This window comes from Hyperolius riggenbachi, chromosome 3 (assembly GCF_040937935.1).
Source record: "Hyperolius riggenbachi isolate aHypRig1 chromosome 3, aHypRig1.pri, whole genome shotgun sequence".
NCBI classification, from domain to species: domain Eukaryota; kingdom Metazoa; phylum Chordata; class Amphibia; order Anura; family Hyperoliidae; genus Hyperolius; species Hyperolius riggenbachi.
This window is the reverse complement of record NC_090648.1, coordinates 32,112,333-32,140,313: the sequence shown is the minus strand read 5'-3', so window position 1 is coordinate 32,140,313 and position 27,981 is coordinate 32,112,333. Positions and strand designations below refer to the sequence as shown.

At 45.0% G+C, this 27,981-nt stretch overlaps 1 protein-coding gene across 1 annotated transcript in view; it reads left to right on the top strand.

Moving 5' to 3' along the window:
- The first annotated feature begins 240 nt into the window (after positions 1-240).
- LOC137562000 (olfactory receptor 10R2-like) overlaps positions 241-27,981 on the top strand; it is a 43,582-nt gene continuing 15,841 nt past the window's right edge. The window contains exon 1 of the mRNA XM_068273343.1: positions 241-626. The gene's annotated coding sequence lies outside the window, so the exon portion shown is untranslated. The remainder of the gene's footprint in view (positions 627-27,981) is intronic.

The following is a 27,981-nucleotide window of genomic DNA, read 5'->3' as shown; positions in this document are numbered from 1 at the left end:
ATTGATGATATTTGGACCACAGAATTCCAACTTGTTCAAGAAAATGTATGGTAGAAGTGATAAGGTACAAGCTGCCGACCAACTTAAAACAGCAATTTGAACTTGGAGACTGACTGTCATAATCATGGTATAATGAAATGGTTTACAAATGGCTACATAACGGTCAAAGGACATAGCGGTTAATAACTGACACTGGGCAAACGTGCTCACTGTTAGTAGATATAACTGGAAAAAACATCTGTCGGTAGATACTTTCCCACCACCCACTAGGACCATCCCTAACATATTTGGCACAATATTACTAGTAAACAGAATTTCGGACATGGACATCTGACTGATAAAGAAGTACATAGGGGAGTGAAGATTTGAACTGACTCCAACCAATACCGTTACAAGTATATTTGCCATTGAGGCTGTGATGAAAATAATCAGAAGGAAGACAAAAAGCAGAATTTTTACATCCCCGACCTCTCCGAATCCCACAAGGAAAAATTCTGTGACCAACGTGAGGTTTCTCCCAAACATCTTCAGGAGATCTCTACAGAAAAGACAAATTTCAAGATGACATACGGTGTGCCAATTTTGAGACTTTTCTTGAGAGTCCACCTCAAGAACAAAAGACACAGGTAAATAAGCAAATGAATACAATATTTATCATTAAAAAGCTGAAACATGATAATTGAAAGAACACATTTTTTAGATTCAGTAGGGGTAAAGAGGCATTCAGGGTGGAATTAAAACGAATAAGATCGAGAAAAGTAGCGACAGTCTCATAAGACAACAAAGTTATTTTGCACAGGAAATGCATTTCACAAGTCTGAGCCTGCTTCCTCGGGCCATTACAAGTGCCTAAAATTGTTAAATGCTCAATACTAAGTTCACATCATTGTCCACATCATTGTCTATATACCAACACATAAACAGACAACATGTCAAGCAAAGATAAAAAATGGTCATAACATCAAGTATAAAATATGAAGTTGTGATGACGGGTGTCCTATCATACCAATGTGTTCCATCATAAAAATATGCCTATTGGAGTTACCAGAAATAAAAGGGTAATATGTTATATTGGAAATATTGAAAAACAGCCCATGTAGATCCACATGGGTTTTATGAGCATTGGGCTTGATATAAATTAAAATCACACAGATGATTTTTTTTATGTATGTATTTATATAGCACTGACATACTATGCAGCGCTGTACAGAGTATATTGTCTTGTCACTAATTGTCCCTCAAAGGGGGACACACAATCTAGTCTAGATGCAAGGATTGTACATACAGACCATCAATTTAACGGATACCTTAGCGCAAAAAGAATTTAAACGGGGTGTGTAGTGGGCTCTCCTCATGCCCACTGCTCCCCCGTTCTTCTCTGTCCCCCTCCGGTACTGCCTACTGACCCCCCAAACTTACTTCCTGGTCGGGGTGGTTGCCACTGACTGCGCAGGCGATGCCCGGTGACATGTGTCCTTTGACCGCGTGCCTGTGGACTGTGGCCTGGATCTTTCTGTGCATGTGCAACTGAGTAGTTGTGATGTAGTGCGCATGTGCAGAGTGCTCCCGGCCGCGCAACCACCCCAACCAGGAAGTAAGTTCGAGGGAGTGGTAGGCAGTACCAGAGCGTGACATAGGAGAAGGAAATTTAACCAAAAATTAGTGCAGGCCCATTTGTATAATTGCATGGAGGTACCAGGGAAATAGGAAAATTGTATACTTACCTATTGACAATTTTCCTTTCCTGGTGCAACTCCACGACAGCATACGAACCCACCTTGGGCCGTCTTGGTGTTCAAAGTCAAGAATGCTGGGATATGGGAGGGGGATACATTTTAAAGTTTCAGGCAGGTCCTGTAGGGCAGATAGGAAGAGGAACTTCCCATTTGTATGCTGTCATGGAGTTGCATCAGGAAAGGAAAATTGCAGATTGGTAAGTATACTATTTTTATTATTCAATACAATTTAAAATTCACATGAAGTATCGGTAAGCTGAAAAAAAAAAAGGCTTAAAAAACTGTATTGAGGTAATTCAAGTTTCACAGATAAAAAAAATTGAATACAATTTAGATACAGCAAATATATAAAATTGTATTTTGATTTATAATTACTAGTATTTTTTATGTGAAACAAATTAAATATTACTTTGTTTTTTAATTAAACTGTTTAACAAGTTTGATCAGCAGAAAAAGTAACTTGCTTTTATTACATTACAAAATGAATTTCCTCATGTATCTGTTATTGTATTCAGCTTATCTATGAAACAATTTTAACACCCAACACACAGCAATAAAAAGTACTGAAAAAAAAGTAGTAATGTAATAGCAAAGCTAACTTAATCATGAACAATGTATTTTAAGTGAATGTTTTGCTATAGTTAAAACCCCTGTGTCCCTGCGTGTGCTGTCTCAGTGTAGCTGGGTCCGTGCTTTTTGCTACCACGCAAGTGCGCAGCACGGACCCAGCCTCACAGAGACAAGAAGACAGGGCCAGGGAGCCGGGCGGGCGTGTAAGCGGGCGGCCGGGTGTGCGGCGGGTGTGTGTGCGGCGAGTGCGCGCGCGTGCGCAGTAACATGCGGCGGGCGGTGGCGAGAAACAGACCATAGACGGGTCTAACGGGCTTGGGTCTACTAGTTTTATAAATAAGTTGATACAACTTATAAAAATGTTAAATGCATCAGGCCCCAAGTCTAGACTTATTTTTCCTTATAAAGATGCATACATGATAACATTAAAAACAAATCCTAAATGCAAAATGTATGAAACAGACTAGCAGATAAAGATCCATGAAATAAAGCATTCATTAAAAAAATCATATTTTCCATAATAGAAATAAATAGAATGGCAAATTTATTTTTGGCAGTATACAAGATGAAATAATTAAGTAACAAAATGTAAGAAAAAAATGCTCATTTGGTGAAGATTTTTTTTTTAAAATGTGTTCAAGAAAAGGCTTTAAAGTAGTCCCTGCTTAACCAACCATATGACGTAAAATAAGTTACTGCACTCTCCTCCCTACAAAATCCTAGATAACACTATTTATTTATCTCTGAGCTGATAAAAATGCTATACAGTTGAAAAGGAATGACAGCAAACCCCTCTCCTTCCCTCAGGGAATTTAATAGCAGGGCTAAGGAGTAAACAAGTGTAAAATAAACATTTCAGGAACAGACATATGTAACTATTGAGTTGGGTATACAATGTGTTACTAATACATTATAAAAACAAATGAACTATTTAAATAAACAGGAGTAAGGAGTTTTGAATCAGGATGATACCATTTATTGGCTAACTTAGAGATGGATAAACAGTGAGCTTTCAGCTTATAAAAAGCCTTCGTTGGACTAGTTCCTGACAAACACTGAAAAACACAGCTTATATGCACTGGCATACCCTGACAAACACTGCAATAAACAGGAGTGATAGACAAACAAAAATGTGTGAGTTTAATGTACAATAGAACTGTGTTCATTAAAGCTATAATGTATGAAAGTGGATAAATTGTGTATTTTTGCACTTTTTTCCTCAGTTTCCTTTTAAAATGCATAGAAAATAAGGTAATTACTAAAAACAAATATCAGCCACAAAAAGCCTAATTTGTCCTGAAAAAAACAATATATAGATAATTTAGTTGTGATAATTATTGATAAAGCTATTGCCAAAGACAAAGTAATCATAGCTGGGCTGAACTGTTAAAACTACCAGGGTAGGGAAGAGGTTAATAATATTTACATGTAAATGTATTGCATTCATGATTTTTCTTCTATAATGAGATTATCAGCACATACCTGTTTTTTACACGAAGACTGGAGTAGAATCAGTAGCTAGAAAGCTAGGATTTGCACTATGAACTGTGAGCTGACTGAGTTTCCTGTGAGCTGACTGGAGTTTCCTGTGAGCTGACTGGAGTTTCCTGTGAGCTGACTGAGTTTCCTGTGAGCTGACTGGAGTTTCCTGTGAGCTGACTAGAGCTTCCTGTGAGCTGACTGAGTTTCCTGTGAGCTGACTGAGTTTCCTGTGAGCTGACTGAGTTTCCTGTGAGCTGACTGGAGTTTCCTGTGAGCTGACTGATGAGCATATTTTTTCAATTGACATGTAAATGTGATCTGACCCAGGGGAGGAATGCAAGTGAGATAATAACAGCCTCTAGCTGCTGATTTACTAATCAGCTGCCTGAAAATCGATCAGCAGCTTCTGAATTTGATAGACTTGATTTAATTTCTTACTTGGATTGAGGATATGGTTACTTTTCTGCTTTTCTGCTTTCCTGTGAAAAGAGATTTGAAAGCACATTTCTAAGATGGATGGCTAATCAAGACCAAAGTTAAATAATAAAGAAACATGCCTATTTAGCTTTAAAATGCTTTCATATAAAAAATAAATAAATATATAATTATTGTTTTGTTTTTTTTAAAATGGCATTAACATAAAACCAGTAATTACCTGAAAAATAAAAATCAGAAAAAGTGCAAATATTAATAAACATTAATTCAAACCTGATGTATTGTCTCACCTCCTGTCCTAGAAAATATTCACAATAACCATCGCATGATTTTCTATTCCTTTTGTATATATTCATGTATTATTCTCCTAAGGGTACCCCTGTATGGAAAGAGCTTGCGTTTAATTACTGTAAGCATTGTGTATTGTCAGGGGACTTCCAGAATTAATTACACACTGCAAACAAGACATTAATTAACTTAAAGAGGAGCTGTCAGCCATACTATCTCAGAAAAAACAACAATGCATATATAAGTAGATAAATACAATATATACAAGTAGATAAATACGTGCTCTACTTACATAACACATGTATTGCACTGTCCAAGTTTTGATTTTAGTGATTTTCTGCCATAAAAAAATGAGAAAATCCATTTTAGCATTTCACATTTTAACTGTGGCTGTTTTGAAGCCAATCCTGATGTCATTTCCTCCCTCACTCTTCTCTGCCTGATTTACCCGCCCTTCACTATAGAAAGTGCATTGTCTCAGGATGAGAAATATTGGCCAATCAGAGAAGAACAGAGGTGTGGGAGGGGAAAACAGGATGGAAAGAGGCTTCAGCCAATCAGGCTGCATGAGTTAAGTCTGAGGGGAAGTAGAGAAGACAAGACAAGACAAATAACATTTATATCGCGCTTTTCTCCTGGCGGACTCAAAGCGCCAGAGCAGCCGCCACTAGGACGCGCTCTATAGGCAGTAGCGGTGTTAGGGAGACTTGCCTAAGGTCTCCTACTGAATAAGTGCTGGCTTACTGAACAGGCAGAGCCGAGATTCGAACCCAGGTCTCCTGTGTCAGAGGCAGAGCCCTTAACCATTACACCATCCAGCCACCACTAAGCAGAAGCAAAAAGGACAACCCAGCATGCCCTGCAACTTCGTTTTTGTGTACCAAATTTTGTGTGTACCAAATAAGAGTCAGGTAAACTGGGGAATGATCATTTATCAACAAGAAAAGTAATAGTGATTTTAACTTTTGGACTGCCCGGTTAGCATTGCATTGCTGATGCACCCCGCATCACCCAATCCCATGCACGCCTCCAGGACTTCTCAAGAGCTGCTCCAACACTATGGGAATCCCTAAATCCCCCCATTAGGGTTTCCCCCTCCTTCAACATCTTCAAGAAGGCCCTCAAAACTCTCCTTTTAACTCTAGACTACCCCCCTCACTAGTGCTCTAAACCCGCAGCTGAACTCTAGTCCCCTACCTTTCGTGTCCCTACTTCTCCCTCTAGATTGTAAGCCTTCGGGCAGGGTCCTCCTCCTTATGTCTCCTACCTGTTCACTCACCTCCATTACCGTACACCCATCCTATGGATCTGAGTGAACTCGACTTGCCTAATCTCCATGCTCCCATCCAGTGACTAAGCATTACCTTGTACGCATACCGTACTGCGTGATCTGGTTTGCACGTATTCCTGTATTGTCTTATTGCTATATGTCACCCCTAAATATTGTCTGTAACCTTAACTAATGGTCAGCGCTGCGCAATATGTTGCCGCTTTTTAAATACTATGAATAAATATGTAAAATAAAATTTTAATTGTTACTTTTTAGTATTGGTGGACCTTTAACTAAATGGTCCAAATACACTGCCATCACAAAATTTAGTGTGAGGGGTCAATTAACTACTTAACAGCCGCGTCACACCAATGGGCGTGAACGCGGCGGCAGCCCCCGGACCGCCTAACGCCAATTGGCGTCAGGTCCTGGAGCCGGCTACTGAAGGAGATTGCGCGCTCCGAGATCGAGCTCCGACTGTTAGAAGGCGTAATCGCCGTCTATTTACACAGTTCAGCGCGCTGTACTAGGGACAGCCGTGTGACACATCTGCCCCCCTGGGGGACAAGAGAGCGATCGGCTCTCATAGGTAGAAGCCTATGACAGCTGATCACTGTGATTGGCTGGAGGGGGGTGGGCAGTAGGGAGAGGGAAACAAATAAATAAAAAAATAGTAATTTTTAATAAAAAATAAATAGAAATAAATATTTGTTAAAAAACAACAACTGGGGGCGATCAGAGCTCTGTTGGTGGGGAGAAAAGGGGGGGAATCACTAGTGTGCTGTGTTGTGCAGCCCTGCAGCTTGGCCTTAAAGCTGCAGTGGCCATTTTAGTAAAAAAAAAAAGGCCTGGTCTTTAGGGGGTTTAGCACTGTGGTCCTCAAGTGGTTAAACTTGAAGGAATCTGTTTTTTTCTTTTGTGTGTCTTACTTGATACATCCTCAAAAGTGATAGTTCCACAAACAAAAAAGAATGAGAAGTGTCCCCCCCCCCCCCCCCCCCCACCAGCACCATCACTTAAAACTCCTTGAAAGATGCAGCCAGTAAACAGGTAGAGATCAACAACAGACAGAGAAGTTGTGCAGAAGGAGTCAATGACTGGAGCTAGAGATCAGGAGCAGAAGAAGCACAGGCAGCAGTAAAAATCTAAAATGTTAACACCGCTCAAATCTCTCCAAAGCTAAAGAAATCTGCTTCACCTGACATTCCATATTTAGCACAGACACAACACAAATCCATTATTTCAGAATCTTCCCCCTTTAGTGCTTATATAATCATTTATTTATTTTATGTGCAAAACCTTCCACTTATTTGTATAGTTCTGCAGGGCGTTAAACCGAGTAATTTATTCACTGAACTCTTCTGTTTTACCATTTAAAAGGAAATACCTAGTACACAAGTCTGTCTTCTGATAATATTCACTTTAAAGTTCTGGAAAAACAGTTTGAAAAGACCTCACATAGCTTTTAATATCTTATGATAGCTAAAAAGAGGGACTCGGAGACTCGGGTTGCCTCAGGTGCCAAACTTGAGATGGAAACAAGACTACACTTCCCAAAATCCCTAGGAGTAGCAGCTAAATCTAATCCTAACATACACTGGTTTCATGCAATGGAAACAGCAACTCAAAATAGCTCCCTAAGTGCTCTCACAATAATACAAGAAGTCTGGCCGTATTGGTGGTAATCAAAATTTCAAAATGCTAAGAACGGCTCAATTGGCTTGTAGATAAAGGTAGTCCCCGACTTTTGAACCCCCGACTTACGAACGACCCGCCGATATGAACGGCATGAATTCTCTGTTTCCATGGGAACAAGTAAAAAAAAAATTCAAATTGAACTTGTAGTTTTTGAGAAAATCGATTTTAAAAAAATCTAAGAAAAATGGCTTTTAAACTTGTATAGACAGGTACAAAGGGTCTGACACAGAGGGGGACACTGGAGGCACAGAGGAGGTACAGGGGACAGAGATGGCACAGTGTTCCGACTTAAGAACAGACTAACCAGCAAGCTCATGGTGACCCAGAACTCATTGGAGTGTGTAAGGGACTACAATGGTCCTAAAAGCCCCCTTACAATGGTTAATTTGCATATATTCAGCAGTGATGCCCTGGGAGATATCTCAAGCTCACTCCAACCTGAATTATCGCAAATTCTTTCTGTTTTAGGAAAGCGGACTTAAGAACAGATTCAGGTTAAGAACGAACCTATAGTCCCTATCTCGTTCGTTAACCGGAGACTACCTGTATATATATTTTTTTAAAATGGCAACAAATCCTACATGCAATATAATATTACATTATTAAAATGGGTCTAAAAGGGGTTTTAGTGGGGATAGAGTAATTACTAAAATATTTCAGAAATGTGTTATTTAAAAAACACTATTGCAACTGATTACGTCAGACAGAAGTAATGCTTACACAATTTTTTACTTTTTCTTAAGAGTCCATCTTTAGAATTAACAATACAAAATATAAAACATATAAAAATATTATGACTATTGTTAGTCAGGGACATCTAAAATATACAGGAAAATTAATACTTACCTATCAGAATTTTTCCTTTCCTGGTGCAATTTCATGGCAGCATACTATACTATGAGTTCCGGCTCCGCCCCCTAACCCTATTGGACACCATAACTATAAGTTTTTTGCCAGGACATAGACCCACCATTCTAATAACTATAGTACTCCCCGACATCGGTTGGGACCGTATGCTGCCATGGAATTGCACCAGGAAAGGAACATTTCCGATAGATAAGTATTAATTTTCCTGTTTCCCTGGTTCTTCCATGGCAGCATACTATACCATGGGATCTAACTAGACAAGAACAAGTCAGGGAGGGAATGCATAACACTATTTAAACAGGAGAAGCAGCATTAATAATAGAACGACCAACAACAGAAGTCAAAGAAAAACACTTATATCGCGCTTTTCTCCTGGCAGACTCAAAGAGCCAGAGCTGCCGCCACTAGGACGCGCTCCATAGGCAGTAGCAGTTATAGGGAGACTTGCCCAAGGTCTCCTGCTGAATAGGTGCTGGCTTACTGATCAGGCAGAGCCAAGCTTTGAACCCTGGTCTCCCGTGTCAGAGGCAGAGCCCTTAACCATTACACTACCCAGAAGAAGTAAGCAAGGATGGATCAATCCTATAGTGCTCAATGAAGGTATTAGATGAAGACCATCTTGCAGCTTTGTAAATGGTTGACATAGATACTCCTACATAAGATGCCCATGAAGAAGCCATGCTTCTAGTAGAGTGGGCGGAAGGGTGAGTGGGCAAAGTAAGCCCTTTTGCCTTGTATGCTTTAGAAATGACAGTTCAGATCCATGAAGCAATAGTCCTTGCCGAAGCTTCCTTACCTTTCCTGCCTCCTAAAGGAATAAGTAATAGATGTTCTGACTTTTTAAAGGTTTCTGAAATAGAAAGATACCTTCTTAACAAAGACACCAAGTCCAAAGGATGTTCTCCTGTAGGATAATCTTTATCTAGAAAGGCAGGAAGAGTCCACTCATTGTCAAGATGAAAAACCGTTACAACTTTTGGCAAGAATTTTGCTATAAGTCTTAGTGTTACTCGATCTTGATAGAACACGATTATTATTATTATTATTATTATTATTTAGTATTTATATAGCGCTGACATATTACGCAGCGCTGTACAGTGTATATATATATCTTGTCACTAACTGTCCCTCAAAGGAGCTCACAATCTAATCCCTACCATTGGCATATGTCTATATTATGTAATGTAAGTACTGTAGTCTAGGGCCAATTTAGGGGGAGCCAATTAACTTATCCGTATGTTTTTGGAATGTGGGATTAAACCGGAGTGCCCGGAGGAAACCCACGCAGACACAGAGAGAACATACAAACTCTTTGCAGATAGTGCCCTGGCTGGGATTCGAACCAGGGAATCAGCGCTGCAAGGCGAGTGAGCTAACCACTACACCACCGTGCTGTAAGGACCCTTGTATCCTAAAGCATACAGCTCCGACACCCTTCTCGCTGATGTTATGGCTAACAAAAAAAGCCAATTTGTAAGTCAGATTAGTAGTTGAACAAGTATCTAAAGGGCAAAAAGAGAAAGCACTGAAATAGTCTAACACTACTGGTAAGTCCCACTTTGGATAAATATTCTTTCTCGGTGGATTAATTTTCAGGGTAGCCTTCAGAAACTGCTGTACCAGCGGATTAAAAGTCCATTTTTGACCTGACAAGGAGGACAAGGCTGTCACAGGAACTTTAAGCGTGTTGTAGCATAAATTCCATATCTAAACCAGCTTGCAGAAAGTCCAGTATATTAGTCACTGAAGATGATAAAGGATCAAACGTACGTTTTTCAGCAAAATCTATAAACTTCATCCCAAATTTCTTATATGCAGTGTTTGTAGATGTTTTTCTTGATTTCAGTAGAGTCTGTACCACAGCATTTGAACATCCTAATTTCAAGAGCCCTTACCCTTCGATATCCATGCAGCTAAGTGTAACTTGTGCGGGGCAGGATGGAATATTGTTCCCTGAGACAAGAGGGTCGATGAATTCGGAAGAAATATTGTTTTTGTTTGCTCTAGTTGTAATAGCAGGGGGAACCAGATCCTGTTCGGCCAGTAGGGAAGTACTGCCAGTACTGTAGCACTCTCTCCCATTGTAACGATCGGTGAAGCGCAGAGAGGATCTGATTACCGGTGATCTGCAGTATCACCGATAATCCGATATACCAGCTAACCTCTGTTCACCTGAGTAGAGTGTAGTGTTTGGTGTAACAGTAACACTTCGAGGACTAGGCCTCAGTGCAGAGGGGAGTACTGCACGGATTCCTTCCGAAGACCTGGACTCTCCTAGACGGGAGGAGTCAGGCTGAGAGTAGGAAGGATAATCTGAGAGTGACACTCAGGAGGAAGTGTCACTAACAGGACGAGGAACCACCTCCAATAGTAAGGTCGGTTCTCTAGGTCGGACAAGCCAGGTCGTAAACACACGGACAGATAAAGTACAGATACAGTAGGCAGAGGCAAGTCTAGGTACAGGCAGGGTTCGGCAACAGGTATCAGAAATATCGAGGTACAAGATCAGGAGGCAGAAACAGAGTCTAAGGACGAGCCGGGGTTCGGCAACAGAGTATCAGAAAGGCAATGTACAAGATCAGAGTTCAGGAGGATAGTCAAACAGGCAAAGGGTCATAACAGATAATCACAAACTAGTACTTTAAGCTATCAACAGAATCTAGCTTAGTGTAGGATTACAGCTCCAGCTGGTCCCGGCACACTAACGGATCTGACTACAGGTCTGAGTTCTCCCACGTATGTGTTTGCAACGCCAGACAACCAGCAACTGAATAAGCAGCAGAATATATAGTTGCTGGACTCTGCTGCCCCGCCCGAACCATTCAGCCAATCATGAGTCCTGCAGGAATCAGCTGACCTTCCTGATCAGCTGACACTTCCTCTGCAGGTATAAAGGTCCTGAATTCAGGCCCGCGCGAGCATAGCTCTCCATCTGCCTAGGTGCACTCGCGCGTGTCACTCTGAATCTTGGTGGACTATCAGTCCCAGCCACACCAGTACTGTCTTGCAATGTATCCAGTTCCAATGCGGATTCCGCCGCTCCCAATGCGGATTCCGCCGCTCTGCCTATGCGGCATGCGGCGGTTTTTCCGCGTTGTGACGCCATGCTGGATGCAGAAACAGCCGCCTCACCTTGAGAGACGGCGGCTTTTCCGCGTTTCTTCACACCCATCAACTTGTGCAGGAACCGGAAAATCAACGGCACTGGAGGAAAGGCATAGAGGAGATGAGATGGCAACAGCTGGAGAAGAGCATCTACTGCCCATGCTGTAGGACACGGATTCCGTGAGAAGAATAGAGGGAGCTTGTGATTCTGAGCCGAAGCAAACAAGTCCACTGTTGGATTCCCCAACTTGTGTGTCAACTGAAGGAATACTTTCTGGTCTAGAGACCACTCGTTGTCTATTATATTCCTTGATAGATAATCCGCCTTCACATTGAGATCCCTCGGCACATACATTGCTCTGAGATATAACAGGTTCTTCTCTGCCCATGCAAGAAGAGATGCTACTTCGTGGGCTAAAATTGTGCTGTGCGTTCCCCCTTGGTTCTGAATATAGGCCACTGTCGTTGTGTTGTCCGACTTGACACACACGGCTTTCCCCCTCAGAAGATGAGCAAAGGCTTGCAAGGCTAGTCGAACTGCTCGCAATTCTAAGAGATTGGAACTTTGTGAGGCAGGCTGAGATGGCCAACGGGCTTGCACCATCTGGTCTTGGTACCATGCCCCCCAACCGAATAGGCTGGCATCTGTTGTCACAAATTCCCACTGTATTGGAAGTAAGGAGAAAGCTGTTAGAAGATGTTTCTCTTCCGACCACCAAAGGAGAGAATCTTTAATTGATGGGGATATCATAATTCTTTGCTGTAAGTTTTGTTTGTCCCACTGGAGTAGAAATGGTCAATGGAAACCTCTCATATGGCAATGCGCCCATCTGATCATCGGAAGTTGTGGCTGCCAATGTACCCAGAAGTTGCAAGCATTCTCTGGCCGACATGTGCTGGACTGAAAGGGTCTTCAATATCCACTGAGCAATAGAAGTAATCTTTGCATGGGGCAGTGACACCGTGTTGTTTAGTGTGTTGAAATATGCCCCTAAATACACCATCTGTCTGCACGGAATCAATTGAGTTTTCTGATGATTGATTTTCCAACCCATCTCTTCTAATACTTGTAAGGCAGTCTGAGTTTGCTGAAGCAGGGATCGACGAGAGTTTGATAGATTAAGATGTTGTCCAAATAATGAAATATTCTGATTTCCTTTTCTCTGAGTATTGCTATGGTCGCTTGAAGAACTTTGGAAAATGTTCTGGGAGAAGTTGAAAGCCCGAACGGAAGAGCTCTGAACTGCAGTTGTATATTTTGAAGAACAAACCTGAGGTAAGACTGATAGCGAGGATGTATTGGTATGTGAAAGTATGCGTCTTTCAAGTTCATTGACGTCATATACGGTAATCATTCGGCTGCACAGACAGAATGATGGACTGCAGGGACTCTATTTTGAACTTTGGAAGCAGAATGTTTTTGTTCAATTTCTTCAAGTCTATTACTGGCCGCCAATCGCCCGTCTTCTTGGCCACTAAAAATAGAGGCGAGTAGACACCTTTGCCTTTTTGAGAGCGAGGTACTTCCTGTACTGCATCTTGGCAGACCAGTAGTTTAATGTAGTCATTTAAACATTTTCTTTTCTCTTTTGAGTATGGTAGATGAGTAGGTAAGTACATGTTTCCTGGATGAGTCTTGAACCTCCAACGATGTCCTTTGCTGATGGTCGCCAAGACCCAAGGATTTTAAACCCTGTCTGCCCACACTCGAGCGAAAGCCATAAGCCTTGCTCCAACCGAAAGAGTGTGGACGGACGGGCTCAAAAGGACTTACCCTGGGGCGCATGCGCGGCGCTGGCGGGACTGCATGTGATCCTTAGCCGCTCCGCATCTCGGCCGAACACCATCACTAAAAAGAGCAACTAAAATTGAAACTGCAGCACCATTTTCTAGCACCGCACATTCCTAAGCATGCCAGGAAAAGGAAAAGAAGCAAACGGGCAGAAAATAACAACTTCCACCCCTGTAGCGAAAGCTTCTCCTCCAGGCACCGCCCGGCGAAACAAAAACAAGATGGCCGACGGCTCAACCCAGACTCCACCACGCAGTCCTTCCTCACCAGACAACCTACCACAAACAATGGCGGATTACAACCCAGACCTGGACCTGACTCCTCAGCTCCCACCACAGCATGAGGACCTCATCACACATATACAGCGAGTCTTCCGACTCGAGCTTAAAGAGGCGGTCAGGGATATTACCTGCCAAATAAGAGAACTAGGCCACAGAGTTGATGAGATTGAAAAACAGGTGGACGATATAACAGACGCACAAGAAGCTGATAAAACTCAGTTAGATCAGCAGGCTGAGAAGATAGAACTCCTGGAACTAAAACTGGAAGACGCTGAGAATCGGAGCAGGAGAGCAAATCTCCGCATCAGAGGCCTTCCGGAAACGTTCACCGACCTGAAACCGGTCGCACTGAACCTCTTCAGTTCACTTCTGCCACAAGTTGACCATGCCCAGTTTCGCATGGTCCGAATCCACAGGGCCCTAACTAAAATGCGAAACCCAGACTTGCCCCGCGATGTTGTTCTCAAATTCCAGTACGAGGAGGTCCGGGACATGGTCCTCGAGGCAGCACGGAATCTTTCAGCTTTACCAGGGGTACCAACCACAGTACAATTATACGCTGATCTGGCACTGACTACTATCCAGCGCAGAAGAAACCTACGACCGCTAACCCTATCCTTACAAAAAGCATCGGTGAAATACCGCTGGGGTTTTCCGTTTTCCCTATCATTTACCTACAATGGCACTCTCTACTCGTGCCGAACCCTCGAGGAAGGACGGAGACATCTTGAAGCTGCGGGCATCCAGATGGAACATATGCCACCTGCTCCTCTACCACAACGGCCTTCTCGCCCTTCGAGAGTCTGGTCGTCCAGGAAAAATCGCCAACGTACTTCACAGGATGTGTGAACCCCTGCCTCCCTACACTAATGCTACAAGATGCTAGGTCCTCACAGGTCGGCATGTTCATTCACTTATCTCCACACAGGTACTGCAGCTGCTATGCAGCCCTGAGCTAACCTCGTAGGACTCTGACCCCCACTTCAAGGCCTGAATGGCGTGAGTACTAAAACGTATCACAACTGTATAACTTTTCACCCTGTACTATGCACCAGAGCACACCAAGGAACACTGACTATATTATTTGCTCCATTATCCACCAGCATGCTCGCTCCACACTGACTCTCTAACGGCATAGTTTACAACATAGTTGCATAATGACATAGACCACAACATGAGTTGCGACCCATGCATCTCTGCATATTCCTTCACGCTCACCCTTGCTTAATATCTTCATTCTGGGAACTGTCATTCAGTTACTATCCCCCTTTAAAAATAAGGCAGAGGGTCCCTACGCTCAGCTGCAAAACTGATAAATATATCAAAGAAAAGTCCAAGATATCTGTGTTAGGAGATAACACCAGCATCTGGTTGGTGCCACACTCCGTATAGCAGCTCCATGGAACTAATACAGCCTCCCGAGCCAGATGATTATTGTGTTTAACAATGCCCGCCTCTTCATAACAGCAATGGGCAACATGCCATTCCTTTCCTTAAGTTTTCCCTTTCTTTCCTTTCCCTCATGCCATATTACCTGAAATGTTTATGTGGTTTCTCAGGATATACCACTAGATGGTGCAGTAAGACTACTTATTGTTTTAGAAAAAATGTTTATTAGAATACCATAGGAATGATGGTGATGGCCGAGATCTTTTCCAAGTGCTGTCCCCACGATAATGAATAGAGCTGATGGCGTTTTAATATTGCTCTCAGCCCTCTTCATTCAGTTGAGGTTTTTGTCCTCAATCACCTGTATTATCTTCCCATTACAATGTGACGGGCCATGTTGGCCCAGGTTTATGTACAGTTATAAATGTTCAATGCAAGACTCTATAAAAATGTTCTCATGGATGTCCCCCTGGAGGAGGGAGGCACAGTGTCGCCCAGTGATTGATCCATCTTTACAACAGCCTATTCTCTTACCATATTATGACGCAACTTAATATTATTTCACATAACACCAAAGGCCTCAACTCTCCTTTCAAACGCCGTAAGGCCTTCTTAGATTACCAGAAGTGTTCCCCAGACGTCATATGTCTACAGGAGACGCACTTCACCAAAACCTCCCACCCCAAATATTTTCACTCCCACTATAAGCGACACTTTGCCTCCTCCGCCAACTCTAAACATAGAGGGGTACTTACACTCTTAAAAAACTCCTTTCCTTTTGTCCTGGAAAGAGATATACTAGACGATGAAGGACGATTCATAATTTTAGCCGGCTCAATTCAGTCACAAAACATCTGCATAGATGCTCAAATACCCCTTTTTAAAATTCGAGTTTGGTCGAATTCGAATAGTAAATTATTCGAGGTCAGTCGAATATTCGAGTCGAATAATTTTTACTATTCGATTCGACCTCGGACTTCGAGCTCACTATTTGAGTCGGTATTCGAGCTAACTATTCGAGCTGACTATTCGAATTGGCCTTAAATAGCTTCCCAACACTTGTTTTGAGGGTTAATGATGCAAGAAACATATTTTTTTCCAAGTGACAACAGCAAGTGATTATGTGGGGATGTTCCTTTAAAAAAAAAAAAAGGTGAAAAGAGAAGTTGTGTCCAGAATTTTGTTCAGTACTGTATATACTTCTTCTTCTTCTTCTTCTTTATCTTCTATATCTTCTTCTTCTTCTTCTATATCTTCTTCTTCTTCTTCATCTTCTTCTTCTTCTTCTTCATCTTCTTCATCTTCATCTTCTTCATCTTCATCTTCTTCATCTTCTTCATCTTCATCTTCTTCATCTTCTTCTTCATCTTCTTCATCTTCTTCATCTTCATCTTCTTCATCTTCTTCTTCATCTTCTTCATCTTCATCTTCTTCATCTTCTTCTTCTTCTTCTTCTTCATCTTCTTCTTCATCTTCTTCATCTTCTTCTTCATCTTCTTCATCTTCATCTTCTTCATCTTCTTCTTCATCTTCTTCATCTTCTTCATCTTCATCTTCTTCATCTTCTTCTTCATCTTCTTCATCTTCATCTTCTTCTTCTTCTTCTTCTTCTTCTTCTTCATCTTCTTCTTCATCTTCTTCTTCATCTTCTTCATCTTCTTCTTCATCTTCTTCATCTTCATCTTCTTCATCTTCTTCTTCATCTTCTTCATCTTCTTCATCTTCATCTTCTTCATCTTCTTCTTCATCTTCTTCATCTTCATCTTCTTCATCTTCTTCTTCTTCTTCTTCTTCTTCTTCTTCTTCATCTTCTTCTTCATCTTCTTCATCTTCTTCTTCATCTTCTTCATCTTCATCTTCTTCATCTTCATCTTCATCTTCATCTTCTTCATCTTCTTCTTCATCTTCTTCTTCTTCTTCTTCTTCTTCTTCTTCTTCTTCATCTTCTTCTTCATCTTCTTCATCTTCTTCTTCATCTTCTTCATCTTCATCTTCATCTTCATCTTCTTCATCTTCTTCTTCATCTTCTTCATCTTCTTCATCTTCATCTTCTTCATCTTCTTCTTCATCTTCTTCATCTTCATCTTCTTCATCTTCTTCTTCTTCTTCTTCTTCTTCTTCTTCTTCATCTTCTTCTTCATCTTCTTCATCTTCTTCTTCATCTTCTTCTTCATCTTCTTCATCTTCTTCTTCATCTTCTTCATCTTCTTCTTCATCTTCTTCTTCTTCTTCATCTTCTTCTATATCGTCTTCTTCGTCACTTATTTCTCTTTTCATTTTTTTTTTTTTAAAGAAATGCAGCTATTTTTGAGCGTAACAACAAATAGCTGGTGGCGCACGCATGTTGGAAGCGCCATTGTATGTGCTCCCTGGCAGTGGAAACACACAGACAGCAGGAGGTAAATTTAGCAGCAGGAGGAGGAGGATGAGTGTGTGGCAGCATGCAGTCAATGAGGCAGGCAGCGTGACATAATAGCCCTGGTACCTAGCGGTGATACCATGGCTGTAAATAAACACAACAGGAGGTCCCAGACAGCGGTCGTGCAGCCCACATTGTGTCCAATACACAACTGGGACAACACAGTTTTCAACCCGGGCACCTCAGAAAAATTAAACCTTTTTTTGTAATGGTTTTGTAGTTTTGGTTTTACAACCAATTTAGCTATTTTTGGACGTAATAGCTGGTGGCAGAGTGGCAGCAGAAGAAGGTAATTTTGTGTACCCTGGCAGTGGGAAACACAGACAGACAGCAGCAGCAGGAGGAGGAATGGAGGAGTAGGCGAGCAGCTATTGTTTGACGTAATAGCTGGTGGCAGAGTGGCAGCAGAAGGTAAATCATCTGTGTACCCTGGCAGTGGGAAACACAGACAGACAGCAGCAGCAGCAGCAGGAGGAGGTATGGAGGAGCAGTGTGAGTGTGGCAGCAGGTAGGCAGCGTGACATAATAGCCCTGGTACCTAGCGGTGATACCAGGGCCGTAAATAAACACAACAGGAGGTCCCAGACAGCGGTCGTGCAGCCCACATTGTGTCCAATACACAACTGGGACAACACAGTTTTCAACCCGGGCACCTCAGAAAAATTAAACCTTTTTTTTTTTTTAATGGTTTTTTGGTTTTTGGTTTTACAACCAATTTAGCTATTTTTGGACGTAATAGCTGGTGGCAGAGTGGCAGCAGAAGAAGGTAATTTTGTGTACCCTGGCAGTGGGAAACACAGACAGACAGCAGCAGCAGGAGGAGGAATGGAGGAGTAGGCGAGCAGCTATTGTTTGACGTAATAGCTGGTGGCAGAGTGGCAGCAGAAGGTAAATCATCTGTGTACCCTGGCAGTGGGAAACACAGACAGACAGCAGCAGCAGCAGCAGGAGGAGGTATGGAGGAGCAGTGTGAGTGTGGCAGCAGGTAGGCAGCGTGACATAATAGCCCTGGTACCTAGCGGTGATACCAGGGCCGTAAATAAACACAACAGGAGGTCCCAGACAGCGGTCGTGCAGCCCACATTGTGTCCAATACACAACTGGGACAACACAGTTTTCAACCCGGGCACCTCAGAAAAATTAAACCTTTTTTTTTTTTTAATGGTTTTTTGGTTTTTGGTTTTACAACCAATTTAGCTATTTTTGGACGTAATAGCTGGTGGCAGAGTGGCAGCAGAAGAAGGTAATTTTGTGTACCCTGGCAGTGGGAAACACAGACAGACAGCAGCAGCAGGAGGAGGAATGGAGGAGTAGGCGAGCAGCTATTGTTTGACGTAATAGCTGGTGGCATAGTGGCAGCAGAAGGTAAATCATCTGTGTACCCTGGCAGTGGGAAACACAGACAGACAGCAGCAGCAGCAGCAGGAGGAGGTATGGAGGAGCAGTGTGAGTGTGGCAGCAGGTAGGCAGCGTGACATAATAGCCCTGGTACCTAGCGGTGATACCAGGGCCGTAAATAAACACAACAGGAGGTCCCAGACAGCGGTCGTGCAGCCCACATTGTGTCCAATACACAACTGGGACAACACAGTTTTCAACCCGGGCACCTCAGAAAAATTAAACCTTTTTTTGTAATGGTTTTGTAGTTTTGGTTTTACAACCAATTACACAGATATATAGCTATTTTTTGACGTAATAGCTGGTGGCAGAGTGGCAGCAGAAGGTAAATCTGTGTACCCTGGCGGTGGGAAACACAGACAGACAGCAGCAGCAGCAGGAGGAGGAATGGAGGAGAGTAATTATGTGAGCAGCTATTGTTTGACGTAATAGCTGGTGGCAGTGTGGCAGCAGAAGGTAATTCTGTGTACCCTGGCAGTGGGAAACACAGACAGACAGCAGCAGCAGGAGGAATGGAGGAGTAGTGTGAGTGTGGCAGCAGGTAGGCAGCGTGACATAATAGCCCTGGTACCTAGCGGTGATACCAGGGCCGTAAATAAACACAACAGGAGGTCCCAGACAGCGGTCGTGCAGCCCACATTGTGTCCAATACACAACTGGGACAACACAGTTTTCAACCCGGGCACCTCAGAAAAATTAAACCTTTTTTTTTTTTAATGGTTTGTTTGGTTTCGGTTTTGCAACCAATATAGCTATTGTTTGACGTAATAGCTGGTGGCAGAGTGGCAGCAGAAGAAGGTCATTCTGTGTACCCTGGCAGTGGGAAACACAGACAGACAGCAGAAGGGCAGTACACAGCAGCCCACTGTAGGTGTAAAATGTGTGGCTGCAGGCGACGTAATAGTCAAAGTGAACCAGGCTGGCTTAGTGAGCAGGAGCCAGGAGGTGGTAAAGGGTGGTAAGGCACATTAACGATGGTTCCGGCAGCCAGTTCATGTCCCCCTCTCGCCGACAACAGGGGCCAGGAACTCGCCTTCCACCCACGCCTGGTTCATCTTGAGAAACGTCAGTCTGTCCACAGACTTGTGAGACAGACGTGAGCGTTTCTCGGTGACCACGCCACCAGCTGCACTGAAGCAGCGCTCGGACAGCACGCTGGAAGGGGGGCAGGACAGCACTTCCAGGGCGTACTGCGCTAGCTCGCTCCAGATCTCCATGCGCTTGACCCAATACTCCATGGGATCAACAGGGGCATCGCTGTCAAGCCCGCTGTACGACCCCATGTAGTCAGCCACCATGCGGGTCAGGCGCTGGCTGTGACCGGAGGAGGATGCTGCTGCATGCATCTCCTCTCTAGTCACTGCTGCCGGAGCCTCTACAGTCCTGTAGAGCTCGTGGCTGAGAGACAGCAGGTCTGTGGGGCGCTTGCTGCTGCTGGATGCAGGCACCTGCTGCTGCCTCTGTGCTGGCTGCTGGACAGTGGGGGTGGAAGGCTGGGGGAAGGCTTCCTCCAAGCGCTCAACAAGGGCCTGCTGCAAGCTCCTTATTTGTTGCGCTGGGTCTCCTCCTGCAGGCGGCAGGAACTGGCTCAACTTCCCCTTGAGGCGTGGGTCCAACATCATGCTGATCCAGATGTCCTCCCTCTGCTTCATCTGGATCACCCTGGGGTCCCTGCGCAGGCACGCCAGCATGTGCGCTGCCATTGGGAAGAGGCGGGCCACGTCTGCTGGCACATCGACGTCAGTGCTGTCCTCATCCTCCTCCTCTGCCGCCTCATCCTCTCTCCACCCCCGCACCAACTCAGCTGCGCTGTGCTGATCCCCCTCATCAGCAGCCAGGTCAGGGACCTCCACCAAGTCCTCCTCCTCCTCCCCCTCAGAGGTGGACTGCGCAGCTGGTTGCCGCTCCTGCTGGTCCAAGGCTGCCGCTCCCTGTTCCAGCAAACCATCGAGGGCCCTGTTCAGCAGAGAAACCAGGGGCACCCACTCGCAGACCATAGCATGGTCCCTGCTCACCATGTTTGTGGCCTGCAGGAAGGGAGCCAGCACAAAGCACACCTGCTGCATGTGCCTCCAGTCATCATCGGGGACGATGGACGGGATGTTGCTGGTCTTGTCCCTTCTCCGAGCTGCGGAAACAGTGGCCAGGGCAAGGTACTGGTTGACAGCGTGCCTCTGTTCAACCATACGCTCCAACATCGCCAGGGTGGAGTTCCAGCGAGTCGGAACGTCAATGATCAGCCGATGGCGTGGCAGATCCAGCTCCTTTTGCACGTCTTCCAGGCTCGCACAGGCTGCAGCCGAGCGCCGGAAGTGACGCACAACATTCCTTGCCGTTTCCAGCAGTTCGCCCATCCCCTGGTAGGTGCGCAGGAACTTCTGCACCACCAGGTTCAGCACGTGGGCAAGACAGGGGATGTGGGTCAGGTTTCCCCTGTCTATGGCAGCAACCAGATTGGCCCCATTGTCGGACACCACCTCTCCGACTCTGAGGCCTCTGGGGGTCAGCCAAATCCTCTCCTGCTCCTGGAGTTTGGCCAACACGTGGGCTGCCGTCAGCTTGGTCTTGCCAAGGCTGACCAAGTGCAGCAGCGCTTGGCAGTGGCGGGCCTTCACGCTGCTGCTGAGGCGGGGGGTTTGGCCAGGTGTGGCGGAGGATGGCAGAGGATCGGAGGAACCCGCTGCAGTTCCCCTGACCCTGCGGGGTGGCACCACCCACTGTGTTGCTGCTGCTGCTGCTGCTGTGCCCGCTGCTGCTCTCCCATCCTCACCCCCTTCCACCAAGCTGACCCAGTGGACCGTGAAGGACAGGTAGCGGCCTGTCCCGAAGCGGCTGCTCCAGGAGTCCATGGTGACGTGGACCCTTTCACCAACCGCGTGCTCCAGCCCTCGCTCCACATTGGCCATCACAAAGCGGTGCAGTGCTGGAATGGCCTTGCGGGAGAAAAAGTGTCTGCTGGGGAGCTGCCAGTCTGGGGCTGCACAAGCAAGCAGCGCCCGCATGTCGCTCCCCTCCTGCACGAGCGTGTACGGCAGGAGTTGGGAGCACATGGCCCGTGCCAGCAAGCCGTTCAGCTGCCGCACGCGACGGCTGCTGGGAGGCAGAGCCCTAACCACCCCCTGGAAGGACTCGCTCAAAAGGCTCTGGCGTGGCCTTTTGCTGACACGGGAATCACCAGACACAGCGGAGGAGGCCACTGAGGACTGGCTGCCAGAACAGGCCTCAGTGTCGGCGGCAGGAGTTGCAGAGGGGGGAGGAGCAGTGCGTTTCCGCACTCCTGCTGGTGCTGCTGGAGGAGCAGGAGGGCGGGTGGCTGCTGTTGCTGCTGCTGAAGGCTGTGCAGTGATGGGTGTGGTGCCACTGCCAGCACCAGATGCCTTCAGCCTCTGGAACTCCTCATGCTGGTGGAAATGTTTAGCCGCAAGGTGGTTGATCAGCGAGCTGGTGCTGAACTTTAAGGGGTCTGCACCTCTGCTCAACTTCCGCTGACAGTGGTTGCAAGTGGCGTACTTGCTGTACACAGTGGGCATGGTGAAAAAGCGCCAGATTGGTGACAGAAACATCCCCCTACGGCATGGAAGCGCTGCTGCCTGTCTCCCTGTGGTGGTTGGGGGGGGGGCTTGGGTGCGGCTGGTGGTGGTACTGGCTGATGCTGCTGCTGCTGCTGCTGAGCCTGAGACACCAGCAGGCTGTGGGTCGCTGCCAATGCTTGCAATGATGCGCCTCCTTGCAAGGCCCACAAGCGCATCCTCCTCCTCCTCCGAGCTGCTGAGGACGACATCCCCTGGAGGTGGTGGCACCCAGTCTCTGTCTGTCACCGGGTCATCAACATCATCCTCCCCCTCCTCAAACATGTCCTGCTGGGATGATGACCCCCCAAACTCCTCTCCTGATGCATGGATGGGCTGCTTGACTGTCGCCACAGTCTTGCTGTCCAATCCCTCATCCCCCAAAGTGCCCATCAGCATCTCCTCCTCAAAATCGCCAACAACAGCAGACAATTGACTCATCATGCCTGGGGTCAAAAGAGTGCTGAATGAGAGGTCGGCGACTGACGGTGAACTGGCCTCCTCCCCAGACCCTGCTGGGCGGCTGCTGCGAACAGGGGTGGTGGTGGTGGTGGTGGTGAGGGTGGAGGCCTCGGATGCAGAGCTGATGGCGGGCTGCTCATCCTCCGTCATGAGTTGCACCACAGTGTCTGCATCCTTTTCCTCAATGGGACGTTTCCGACCCGGCTGGAGGAAAATCGGAGCAGGTGCTACACGCTGCTGCTGCTGTGTCTCTGCAGCGTGAGTTGCAGATGCTCCTGCTGGGCGGCGCCCAAGGCGTCCACGGCCAGTGGCTATGGGAGGAATGTTAGCCACTGACGCTGCTGCTGCTGCTGCGGAACTGTGCATGGTGGCGCGCCCGCGGCCGCGGCTTGCCACAATGCTGCTCCCTCTCCTCCTGATTCCCTTGCTGCCCTTCCCCTTGCCCAAACCGCGCTGGCTGCCACTTCCAGACATCTTAAATGTTTTGGGCGTATAGACAAAAGTTTTGTAAAAGGGCGGGTGAAAAGTGGGGTACTTTAATGGAGTGGGTTGGTTGGTGAGGTGACTGAGTGAGTGTCCCCTAGTACAGTAAGTAAGTAGTAACAGTCAGGAAGTACAACTAGCAGTTACAATAATCAGTAGTAATCACAAGTAAATTTAGTGTGTGTACACTCAGACAGTGAGTGCACGCACGCAGGAGCTAGTAGCCTATGAACACAGTGACTGAGTGTCCTAGACTCCTAGTACAGTAAGAGTAAGTAGTAACAGTAAGTAGAACTAACTAATTACAATAATCAATCAGCGATCAGAAGGAAATGGAGTGTGGGTGGTGTGTGTACACTCAGACAGTGAGTGACCGCACGCAGGAGCTAGTAGCCTATGAACACAGTGACTGAGTGTCCTAGACTCCTAGTACAGTAAGAGTAAGTAGTAACAGTAAGTAGAACTAACTAATTACAATAATCAATCAGCGATCAGAAGGAAATGGAGTGTGGGTGGTGTGTGTACACTCAGACAGTGAGTGACCGCACGCAGGAGCTAGTAGCCTATGAACACAGTGACTGAGTGTCCTAGACTCCTAGTACAGTAAGAGTAAGTAGTAACAGTAAGTACAACTAACTAATTACAATAATCAATCAGCGATCAGAAGGAAATGGAGTGTGGGTGGTGTGTGTACACTCAGACAGTGAGTGCACGCACGCAGGAGCTAGTAGCCTATGAACACAGTGACTGAGTGTCCTAGACTCCTAGTACAGTAAGAGTAAGTAGTAACAGTAAGTAGAACTAACTAATTACAATAATCAATCAGCGATCAGAAGGAAATGGAGTGTGGGTGGTGTGTGTACACTCAGACAGTGAGTGACCGCACGCAGGAGCTAGTAGCCTATGAACACAGTGACTGAGTGTCCTAGACTCCTAGTACAGTAAGAGTAAGTAGTAACAGTAAGTAGAACTAACTAATTACAATAATCAATCAGCGATCAGAAGGAAATGGAGTGTGGGTGGTGTGTGTACACTCAGACAGTGAGTGACCGCACGCAGGAGCTAGTAGCCTATGAACACAGTGACTGAGTGTCCTAGACTCCTAGTACAGTAAGAGTAAGTAGTAACAGTAAGTACAACTAACTAATTACAATAATCAATCAGCGATCAGAAGGAAATGGAGTGTGGGTGGTGTGTGTACACTCAGACAGTGAGTGACCGCACGCAGGAGCTAGTAGCCTATGAACACAGTGACTGAGTGTCCTAGACTCCTAGTACAGTAAGAGTAAGTAGTAACAGTAAGTAGAACTAACTAATTACAATAATCAATCAGCGATCAGAAGGAAATGGAGTGTGGGTGGTGTGTGTACACTCAGACAGTGAGTGACCGCACGCAGGAGCTAGTAGCCTATGAACACAGTGACTGTCTGACTGAGTGTCCTAGACTCCTAGTACAGTAAGAGTAAGTAGTAACAGTAAGTACAACTAACTAACAATAATCTATCAGTAATCAGAAGGAAATAGAGTGTGTGTACACACAGACAGTGAGTGAGTGCACACACGCAGGAGCTAGCTAGTAGCCTATAAACAGTGACAGTCAGTGAGTGTCCTACTCCTAGTACAGTATAACTACAATACTATTAGTAAAGGACAGCAGAAATACTGGTATAGATGAGAGAAATAAACAGAGGACAGCTGCCCACAGAGGCAAGGCCCCCCTGAGGCCTAAACCTGTAAGCTTGCAGCAGCTGCCTGTCTCTAATGTAACACACAAGCTACTAACTAAAATACAATGTCTATCTAACTAACAACAATATAGGTGTATATGGCAGGTGTAGGTGAGCAAAAACGCTAGGTAAATGATCACAATAGAGCACTTGCTAAGCCAAAGCACAAAGGAGCAACTCTCTCTCTGTACAAGTCTCAGGCAAGCATGGAGAAACGTAACATGGCGGCCGCTATTTATAGGGTAGGGGCTGGCCAGGGTCCCCCTCTGTGATTGGCTGCCGTCAGAGGGCCTGGGAGCCCTCTGATTGGCTCTAAGGACATCAATCTGGGCTATGACGCTATTCGAGCTCGGTACCGAGCTCGAATAGCGCCGAGTTGCTCGAATAGCTCGAATAGTGAATGGGCTATTCGAGTGTACTCGGATAGCCCATTCGAATAGCTCCAGCTATTCGGAGCTCGAATACCGAGCTCGAATAGCTGAAAAAGAGCTCGAATATTCGAGCTACTCGAATATTCGAGCTCTGCTGAGCACCACTGCTGATTCTAAAACACTTAGAAAATTTCTCCAACTATAAAATTATTTGGGCAGGTGACTTCAACATCGCCCCCAATGCAACTCTTGACAGGTCACAACAACCCCCATCATCTAGACAGCGGCAACTTTCCAACTCTCTTATGAAAGTCTAAACGAAGCCCATCTAGTGGACACCTGGAGAGAACATAATCCTAATTCCCGCAACTATACCTTCTTTTCAGCAGCTCACCATACGTACTCTAGGATTGACGCAATTTTCCTATCTTCCACACTAATACCAAACTTGACTTTCACTAGACATGTCATTAGCGCATGGTCAGACCATGACATTGTCTGGACCGCTTGTTCATCTCTAACAACCCCAATAGCGCGCCCACCCTGGAGACTGAACGAAAGTCTGCTGTCAGATGGGGAAGTGGTCCTAGAGCTAGAAGAACACCTTACAAACTATTTTCGACACAATGACGTAGAACATACTAAACCCGATATATTATGGCTGGCTCATAAGCCTACCATCAGAGGCCAAATCATTAAAATAGCCACTCAAAAGAAAAAAGCAAAAACCACCAATCAACTCAACCTCGAATATAAGCTATCACAACTGCAGAGAGCTCACTCCACATCCCCCTCTAGATACCTATATAAGCAGATCCAAGATATCCAAAGTCAGATAGATATACTTCTCTCAGCTAGAACAGAAAAAGCCATAAGATGGTCCAAATCAAAAGTGTACCTACAATATAATAAACCTAATACTTGGCTAGCCAGGAAACTCAAGCAAGTACACTCTAACAATAGGATCCTTCAGATAAAAACGAAATCTGGCACTATTACATCTGACCCATTAAAAATACACAACGAATTTGCAGACTACTACAAAGCATTATACAAAGCCAAAACGCAAGAAGCTACAAGCTCTAGCGAGGCCTCATTCTATCACAATCTACAAACACCAAAACTGCGCCCTGAAAAAGCCTCTACACTTAATATCCCAGTCACTGACTTAGAAATATTCTTAGCTATTAAAAAATTAAAAACCGGCAAGGCTCCTGGCCCAGACGGCTTCTCCGCCATCTATTATAAAAAATTTAAGAAGATACTAATTCCCTACCTGAAAAAGCTATATAACTCAATTCTAGATGGTAAAACCCCGGCTCCTGAATTTCTACAATCAACAATTGCAGTCATCCCCAAACCCAAACGCGACCCCTTAGATATAAAAAATTATAGACCTATATCCCTTCTAAATTTAGATTATAAATTACTCACAACTATACTAGTAGCTAGACTTAATAAACTAATAGGGCCACTCACACATAGGGACCAAGTCGGGTTCATTCCACTCAGACAAGCCCCAGACAATGTTAGAAAAGTGATTAACCTCCTCCACATAATTAAAACACATAAAATCCCTACCGCCCTCTTATCCCTCGACATGGAAAAAGCATTCGATACTATAGACTGGACCTTCATGCACACAACCCTACATAGAGCAGGAATATTTGGCTCTTTCCTACAAGCTGTCAATTGCTTATATTCTAAACCAATGGCTTACCTTAAATTACCTACTAATAATCCTATCCCTATTCCGATACAAAGGGGAACCAGGCAAGGCTGCCCCCTCTCCCCCGCTATCTTCGCTTTAACAATAGAGCCCCTAGCCAATAAAATTCGATCTTCCCTAGACGTACAGGGCATTAAGCTTAAAAGCTCGGAATATAAAGCAAACCTTTTTGCTGACGATTTATTGCTAACCCTCTCCTCACCACACACCTCGATCCCTAACTTGCTCCACCTAGTCAAAACATTTGGCAAACTGTCAGGCCTAATATTAAATATCAACAAATCAGAGGTACTGTTTACGAACCTCACCAAACAAAGCGCAGAAGCTCTGGCTAATAAACTGGGTCTCTCCCATCAAACTAAATATATCACCTACCTTGGCATAAAAATATCGGCCAACCCAAACGAACTATTTGAACTAAACTATAAACCGATGCTTAACCAGCTCAAACAGGATATGATAAGGTGGAACACACCAACGGTATCCTGGACTGGCCGGATTCATTCTGTAAGAATGAACTTACTCCCTCGACTGCTGTACCTTTTCAGGACATTACCTATCCAAGTGACCAAAGCATCCCTTAAAGACCTACAAATCTCCATTTTTAAATTTATCACAAATAACAAAAAAAGCCGAATCAACCAGCATATTATGTATCTTAATAGAACGAGAGGTGGACTTGGCGTCCCAGACCTATATAGCTATTATAGAGCTTCCCAGATTGCCCAATTAGCCCAACTCCATTCAGAACACAACCACCCCATATGGACAGATATTGAAAACGACCTCCTAGCACAGGTAACACTAGCGGCTCTCCAATGGTCTAGACTTGCACCACGAACTAAGTACAAGCATCAATCTCCCATAACAGTACACTCTCTTAATATATGGGCTAAACTGAGATACCTCA